At 45.7% G+C, this 8,929-nt stretch overlaps 1 long non-coding RNA gene across 1 annotated transcript; it reads left to right on the top strand.

Moving 5' to 3' along the window:
- Positions 1-270: 270 nt before the first annotated feature.
- LOC310837172 lies at positions 271-1,340 on the top strand. The gene is made up of 2 exons (XR_014560452.1): positions 271-998; positions 1,029-1,340. It is a non-coding gene; the product is annotated as an uncharacterized lncRNA (long non-coding RNA).
- Positions 1,341-8,929: the final 7,589 nt, after the last annotated feature.

The raw sequence follows: 8,929 nt of genomic DNA, 5'->3' as shown, positions 1-8,929 counted from the left end.
TCCCCTAACAACTCACAGAGCCCATAATAAATTACAGCTTCCAGAAGCCATGACTGTTTAAGGTGGAATCCTAGAGCTTTGGTTTGACAGTGGCCTAAATCCAAGTTGACTACAACTATAGTGGCCAGCTTGGCCCAGTGACTGTGGGAGCCCAGGGCCGTGGGTGTCATGCAGCGTGCATGACCCTGGCACCAAAATTTGTGGGTGCTGGGTTCCTTCATGGGGAATTCTATGGGTGCTTGGGCACCCAGGGTCCCAGAGAGACCTTTTTGGGTGGTGGGGCGAGCCACTCTATCCAAATACAAAACCTTTCCAGCTCAGGTGATCCCTGAGATCAGTGTCTTTACCTGAAGTGGAGAACAGGCGAACATATCACTGGTTGACCTTACAAAGACAAAGGGCTAGGATCCTGGTAGTTATTCAAACTTTGGCTAGCCAATCCTGATGCTTCATACCACTTGCCAGTTACAGGGAACTATGCTGCACAGCCTGATCCCAATGTAGTTCCATAAACCAGGCCCCGGTTTAAACCCTGGTTCTCCGTGTCACTACCGGAACCCAAGGGCGTTCCTGACTCTGGAACGATTAACCAAAAGTACAAGGGTGTGAATTTTTTGTGTTAACGTGGTGCTAAATGGGGAGGGTGGGGGTATTCTGTTTTGCTAGAACATTCCGTGGGTCCTTCTTCTCTTGAAAGCGAATGTATATGTAATGGCTCTCTAGGGTAAGATACTCAAACCGGTGTAAATAGATAACCATGGGGATTAATTGCACACCAGATGAAAACTTGGATGATTATTTTATTTTCCATTAAAAAAGAAAAAGAAAATCTCCAAAGTGTTTTCATCCACTCGTGACTGTATCCACACCCTTTTCCTCCCCTCTCCTCCCATCCCACCTGCTGCTGTAATGATCATTGTGACATAAGATAAATAAATAAAAACAGCATTCGGGGGGAAAAATCTACTTTTTTGGTAATCTGTGTTGTAAGTGCTTTTGTAAAAAGAGAGAGAGAGAGAGAGAGAGAGAGAGAGAGAGAGAGAGAGAGAGAAGAATATTATGAATAATGTAATGGACTGAAATTGCTTTTATGATTATTATTTTTTGTTTCTTTTATTTTATTTCTTTTTATTTTGTTTCCCCATTCTTTGTAATAATAACTTTTGTCGTTGTTCCTTTTTTTGTTTGGGCTGAACTGGGGGATTTTTTTCATTTTGGGGGAAGCAATAATGGCTTTGCCCTCTTTTACTTGTATAAAATTTTTAAAAAAGAGAGAACTAGTGGTTCAACTGTGGAAAGAAATGTACTTTTTTATAAATAAAGAATTTTAAAACGAGGAAGCTGGAGCGCCTGGATCTGTTTCTTCTTTGGAAGCTTGCACCTGGTCTGGTTCTTTGCCTCCTCTGGACCACCAGCAAAACTATATGTTGGATGAAGGGGGAACTGGCAGCAACATCAGCTACTCTCAGGCTCCCTGCGGCTTCTGTTAACCTGCTGTCGGTCTGCTTGTAGTAGCTGGATTACGGTGCATAGAAGCCATTTTGGAAGGAAGCTGCTTGGCAGGCAGACCCTGCCCTTCTCCTTGTCCTCTAATTCTGCCTTTTCTTCAGGGGAGAAGTGCCTCCTAAGCCTCTCCTTCCTCTTACAGCATTTCTCCATAGCTAAGTGGCAGAGCATCACCTTTCCTTGCAGAGGGTCCCTGGCATCTCCAGGTAGGTCTGGGAGAGATCCCTGCCTGAAACCTGGAGTGCCACTGCCCATCACTGTAGACAATAGAACTGGGTGGACCAGTGGTGTGATTCGGTAGAAAGCAGCTTCCTTTATCTTAAGGGCTATAGCTCAGGGTTAGAGCATCTGCTTTGCAAACAGAAACTCCTAGGCTCAGTCTCCACTAAGGGCTGCAATTGTTCTGCTTCAGATAACCCTGAAGAGCTGGTCTGTGTAAATGATACTGAGCTAGGAGCACCAGTAGTGTGACTTGGGAGTAAGGCAGCTTCCCAAGCCCATTCCCCACATGCCCCCCCAAGACATCCCCATCACCTTGAAAGAAGCCTACCTCCAACCAACCCCTTCTGTGTCTGCATGGCACTAGCATAGACATTGACTGCCTATGAGCCTCTTGACCCTTTCCTCCCTTCTCCACTGGGGCATGGCCTGCTCCTATGCGCAAATATACACACAAAAAGAGAGAGCATTTCAGTGCCCTGCTAGATCAGACCAAAGGGATGTCCAATCCGGGATCCTGTTCTTACAGTAGCAAACCAGATGCCTATGAGAAGCTCACAGGTAGAGTCTAAATGCAACAATGCTCTCCACCAGGTGTGATTCCATTCAACTGATATTCAGAGTCATGCCGTCTCTGAAAGTGGAAGCAAAGTATACCTATCATGACTAGAAGCTGTTCATGCTACTATTTGTCTAAGCCCAAGTGGGGCAATAAGTCTGGTTTCACAGTTTCTACCAGTTGTCTGTTTCCGTTCATGGATGTAGCCATACTGTTGTTGAGGCTATAGGCAGCCTGCATTTGGGGGCTGCCCAATTGACCTGTGACTGCCTGCCTCATCTCTAACCATGGGGGCACCTCTCCACACAGTTGCTTGTGTGAATAACCATCTGGGGGGGCGAAGCTTTTCTTTTTAAAATGCCACTTGACATGCCCTTGCAGTTCACGGACCACAGTCTCTGTCCCCTCTCTGCTTGTCCCTGGTCTGGGATGTACAAACTGCCCTTCAGAACTCTTGGTAACTTATTAATGTTGGAGGCCAGGGGGGTGGGATTGCCTTCACTGAAGTTCATCAGATGTTTTCCTTACCTGAATAGGACTATCCAGATTTCATGATTAGGTAAAGCTCAATGGCATCTTAGGAGTTTACAGAAATTCCATCACTCAAGGAATGTCATCCGTCGTACAATTTCCCACCTTCATTTGAAATGGCAGAGTTGCTTCACTTTCAAGGCAGGGAATTCTGATCGCCATCTTGAAATTTCATTTTCAGTAACCTGGGTTGGAGAACCTGTGGCCCTCCAGTTGGTGTTGGACTCCCAACTCCCATTAGCCACCATGGCCAATAGTCAGAGCTGATGGGAGTTGTAGTCCAAGAATATCTGGAAAACGGCTAGCTCATCACCCCTTGTGGTAACTGCTCTGTGTTCATCAGATTCCCATGTGTCTGGCTTCTGAGCTCTCTGCCCAAGGAACCCCTGGGAAATGTGGTTCTGTGAGTGAAAGCTGAGATCTGGAGGAGCATCTTTATCCTTTCCACTGGAGCTGGCTCAGGAAGGGCCAAAGAATGAGAAATCACCCCACAATGATTTTCAACCAGGATGTGGCTGTCACTTTGGATCACAGGGATGTGTCACTAGGTCCCTGGCTGGCAGAAGAAGCCATGATGTGTCCTTCCGAGTGCCAGCTGGGGACCTGTCATTTCAGGTTGCCTTTGGGGGAAAGGAAAATAGATAGACATTGGCAGCGGTGGAGGGGGACTGTCTGGATAGATGGATTTGGCATCAAGGCTCCTTGTAGGATCTGCTCTAGAAGGGGAAGGTTATGGTACTTCCTTTGGTCTGGTCTGGCAGCCATCTTGCTCTTCCATTGCCCTTCCTTATCAGAGCAGCATTTGGCCTAAGCCCAAGGAGCTTCAGCTTCCAATACCATCTGTCAGGCTCAGAGATCCAGCGGAGACTACCTTGCTGCTTAGCGGATCAGTGCTGTGTATGTGTTTGAGATGCCCTTGGCTTTAGGTTTGTTTTCCCCCCTCACAGCAAATTTCAAGACAAATTTGAAGACGTGTCAGCAGAATTTCACTAGAAGCCAAAGAAAAGTGTTACTAAAATGAGTGGAATTCTAACAGTGGCACTGCACTTCCATTGCTGTCTATGGGAATGAACCCACAGAGAACATTAATGTGTATGTTTAGCTGAGCTGCATTGCGGACATCACCTTTTTGCCTTTCCTTGACACTTGGGGGCCATGTTGAGAGCTGAGCACTGGTGGTTATGTTCTACCTCCACTGTCTGAGGGAGAATGCTTCTGGTCTAGCAGACTGTTTTTATGTCCTTGTGAAATGCATTGCTCAAATCGCCTAAGAGTTGCTGCCAACATTCAGACTGTTCCTTGGTTAGATCAGCAAAGGAATCTGTAGGGAACCCAAAGAGTTTTGACAAGACACTCTTTCTTTTCTTTTTTATAACAATATTTTATTCTTTTTTCCATATAGAAATAATTTGTTACTCAACAGTTATATTCCAATTCAACAATTCCAATTTAACTTCCCGCTCACCCAGCATCGATGTTTATAACCCAAAATACCGACAATTGAGGTTTAAGGTTCTGTCTTATCTAATTCCATCCGCACATGTTTCTTAATATAGTCTCCTGCTTTCTTACACTTCAAACCCTGCTGTGGTCTTCACATATGGGGAAACAGCTTTTTAAATAGACTAGAAAGGGTTTCCAGGATTCTCAATGCTCAGAAATGGAAGGAGGAGAGAACACCTCAAGGGATGAATGATAAGACACCCTTTCTTGATGCCCTCAGAAAGAAAGCATTACCACATACCAGGGATCGTGACTTCCAGATGTTATTGGACTTCAATTACTACCAGCCCAAATCAGCAGAGCCATTGGTCACAAATGATGGGAGTTGTAGTCATTATGTTAATTAATCCCGTCACGGATTACTAGTCCAGCTGTCCTATGGGCATCACAATCCTCAACTGTCCTGGAGACCCTGTTGGGAGTCGAGGGCTGGTGAAGAAACAGTCTTTGCATTGGCCAAAGTTGGTATGAGATGAGTGGAGAAGCTGTGGCCCTCCAGATGTGGTCGAACTCCAGCTGTCTTCAGCCCAAACCAGCATGGCCAAAGGTGAGGGGCGAGGAAAGCAATAGTCCAACAGACCATTTCCCTGGAACTACTGTTTCTCATGGCTTTTTTCGAAAGGAATTTTGAGGTTCTTGCTCTGGAAAAGCACCTGAAGAATTTAGAGGAAAGTGAGTCTTGATAAGATGAATGAAAGATCTCGAGGCTTGGGGGGGGTGAGGGAAGAGGCCCCACAAATCCCTAGTATGTATAAATCTAGATTCCTAACAGCTGGTTCAACACAGCTAGCCAAGTGCAGAAAAGAGAACAAAGGCACACAGATTGGGCACTGAACTGGAAATGGGAGGGAGGGAGCGAGAGCCTGGCTGCAACGTGGCAAATGGCACTGCAGCAACAACCCAGAGGGAATTTCTGCCTTTCTTTTCCCAGGCCTGTCCCTCTCACAGCTGAGCAATGAGGGGATAAAACCATAACACAGAGCTCTCTCTTGCTCTGTTGGAGCTGCAGGGAGCCTGGAGCGGGTGCACTCCCAGTTTGGGTTTCCTTGGAACAAACGAGGAACAGGTGTGAGTCCAAAATTCCCACAGAGAGAGCAGGGCGGGAAGGGGGAGAGTTTCTCAAATTGCCCTTGCAGCTTAGAAACAGCATTGCCAGAGCTCCTCACAGCACAGTTCAGCTTTAGGCATAGCTATAAGGTTGTATGCAACCACATTTCACTCTGAGTAATCCCACTGCAGTGAATGAATCATAAGTTAGTCATGCCCATTGACCGCAATGGGCATGCTCATTGGATGCAACCCTATAAGGTAGCAGCCAACTAAAATCTATTCAGAGTAGGCCCATTGCAATGAAATTGATTTGTGGATTGAAATGAACAGAACCAAAAGTTGTACAGTGAAGGTGCCAGACTCGCCCCGGTGGGTAGGAAAATCCAGGATTTAAGGGCTACCTTAGAGAAGGTCATCTCCCAGGTAACCACCACCCCAAACTTCTGAGGAAGGTGGAACAACTAAAAGGGGCCCCTCTGCTGATCACAGCACCCAGGAGATTCTCAATAAAAGGAGACAGTCTCACATATATTTGAGGCCTGTCCAAGATTTTTACAATCAAGTGGTGGTATACAAATGCTATTCAGTCAATCAATCAATCAATCAATCAATCAATCAGGCAAGGGGTATCAGGATTGACTTAGCTTGAGAGCAGCAGACTAAGCCATGCAAGTCTGACTTCGTGGCACACACAGCTCTGTTTTCCATTTCCTTGCCATCTCTGCCCAATCCCCATCATCAGCCATCTGAGGCATCTACTCCACTCTATCCAATGTTAGGGCTGGCCCTGCATTCTCAGTCAGGCTAGCGCAGGGGGCACCAACGTAGTGCCCAAAGGGGCCACTGTGCTTGCCAGTACCTCCTATGGCACCCATGAAGGGTCTGAGCAAAATCCCTCTCAGAAATCCATAGCACAATGAGATACCTTTTGCTCTTCCTGCTTAGTTCCTGTCCGCACCAGCTCAGCCTCTCGTACACTGCACATGTTCCCTGAAACATGCCCATATTCCATTGCAAGGACTGGACACCAACCCTCCTTCCCTTTCTGAACAAAGGAAAGGAACAAAAAGAAACTTCTCTTAGAATGAGAGTGGCAGTCCTGATGTAGCTGCCTTTTCACCTCCACTGGAGGTGTGGAATCTAATGGGGGCCATGCCTGCCCCATATTTTGCCCCTTCTGCTTTTTTTAGGTATGGCAGCCATTTTATGTTATGACACACACACACCCACACCCCGCAGAGCAGCCATTTTGTGACTGGCACCTGCGACCCTTTTTCGAAATTCCAAATGGGCCCAGTGATCCAACATAATGGGCAGCCCCTGGGCTAGAGGCTGCTTTAACGGCTGCTCAGCATTCATCATGGCCTCTTGACTGCGTCTCTCTTGCCCTGAATAATACATTGAAACAGTTGAAAAATCTGGACATTTCTTTCCCAGCAGATATTCAAGGCTATGTCTTTAAGCCAACATTATATTGAAAGGACTCCTTTTAAAGACCAAATCACTGTCTCCACAGATTTTTCTTATCCTAAAGTTAAAATACAGTGGTACCTCAGGTTACAGACGTTTCAGGTTACAGGTGCTTCAGGTTACAGACTCCGCTAACCCAGAAATAGTACCTCAGGTTAAGAACTTTGCTTCAGGATGAGAACAGAAATCATGCGGCAGCAGCGGGAGGCCCCATTAGCTAAAGTGGTACCTCAGGTTAAGAACAGTTTCAGGTTAAGAATGGACCTCTGGAACGAATTAAGTACTTAACCCAAAGTACCATTGTACTATATAGCTGTTGTGTTAAGTATGGTACCCAACCTGAGAACCTTGTGCTTGAATTCATGTTCTATTTCCTTCCATCAAGCTTTCTTCTTTCAGTTGCCACTGCCCTCAGGGGCAAGCATGCAGCTTGGCCAGTAGCCAGACAGCAACTGGCAAGGAGAGACTATGTCTGAGCTGGGAGCTATGTGTCTGTTTGTGGCCTTTCTTTTCTTTTCTTTTTTTAGCAAAGGCCCTCAGATTCACATGGGAAAAGGTGGCAGACCTTCATTTTGGGTGCCCTGAAACTTGAAATGTCATGGTGGCCTCCTCACAACCAGCCACAAGGTCTGGGTAACCACTGTGATCTTCTTCCGTGGGGTTGTTTACCACAAGAATTATGTGTGTACTACTAACTCTCAAACTTTGAAAGATATATGAAAAAATAAAATCAATCAATCAATTTGAGTAGTGCAACTCAAATTGGTTTTACTAGACCCATTTTTATTTTTATTTTAAGCAATGGGGACCAAAGATGCTTCTGGACATGACTAAACGATTAAACAACAACCCTATGTAAAATCACATAGAAATGTTTGGGGCCCTATAGCACCATCTGGTACTGCATGTTTATAACACATTTAAGACGCTCTTTTTTGACTAATGTAGCTGAGTCCCCGAACACAGAATCTAAATCAGGCCTGGTTTACCACTGCCACTAGATGAGGACCTGGAGGCCTAAAGTGATAGAATGAGCCTGCCTTTGCCAAGCCAACCCGCTCCAGATGTAGTTGGACTCCAGGTCCCATCATCCACAGCCAACAGGGCCAGTCATCAGGAATGATCGGAGTTGTAGTCTAACAACATCTAGAGGCAACTAGGTTGGGGGACGGCTACCTTTTAGTATTAGCCAGAGCTCACATGAAGCATATTCATGAACTAAAATCAATTGAAACACACTGCATTAAATTGGGGGTGTGATTTTGTTTTCTACTTTTTAATTACTGCAGATCATACCATTAACCCCTAAGTCATAGCATACACACACAGTCTTGTTCATCATATAAGAAGTAGTTTTAATTGGCTAGTTTTAAAATCAGACTAGTTTTAAAATCTTAAGGCAGAATCAAACAACAACAACAACAACAACTTATTTTTTTAAAGTTCATATGTACAGACTTTGAGAAGACAGGAGTGCCTGGTGTGCTCTGGTCCATGGGTCACGAAGAGTCAGACACGACTAAACGACTAAACAACAACAGACTTTGAACACACACACATGGCTAACATTTTTATGTAGGACATAATCCCTTGTATCCCTTCTTGATTACTGAGCCTTTTGGGGAAGTCACCGCTCTTGCTGCCCCCATCGCTTGGGACATCACTTGGCTCATCCTCCTTCCCAAGCTCAGCACTGGCAGCACTGGCAGGGCAAACAGGGATCAAATCAGAAGCCAGGATGGCTTTCGTAATTCTGGGACAGTCCCTGGAAAATCGTGACACTTGGAGGGTGTGTATGAGAACTGAAAGCTGTGAAATTTTGGACCGGACCCAAGTCTGCTCAACACAGGACCATATTTCCAACTGGTCTCCTATGTATAATGAAAATATTAGGGTTCTCCTTGCTTGGATAGGATGCAGGACCAGAGTTAGAGGATGCCCGGGGAACCCAAGTCCCTGATCTTATGTGCCAGACCTCTCACACCTCCTGCCTCTTCCCCTCCCTTTAAAAACAAAACAAAAACAAAGCTTAGCCCACAGGGTGACTGAGCCAGAACAGGAGGTGGAGCAAGAGTCTGCCTTAATTTTCCC

This window comes from Podarcis gaigeae (assembly GCF_964106915.1).
Source record: "Podarcis gaigeae genome assembly, contig: HAP1_SCAFFOLD_208, whole genome shotgun sequence".
Classification (NCBI taxonomy): domain Eukaryota; kingdom Metazoa; phylum Chordata; class Lepidosauria; order Squamata; family Lacertidae; genus Podarcis; species Podarcis gaigeae.
Note: the sequence above shows the minus strand (reverse complement) of the source record. Positions and strands in the feature narration are given on the sequence as shown.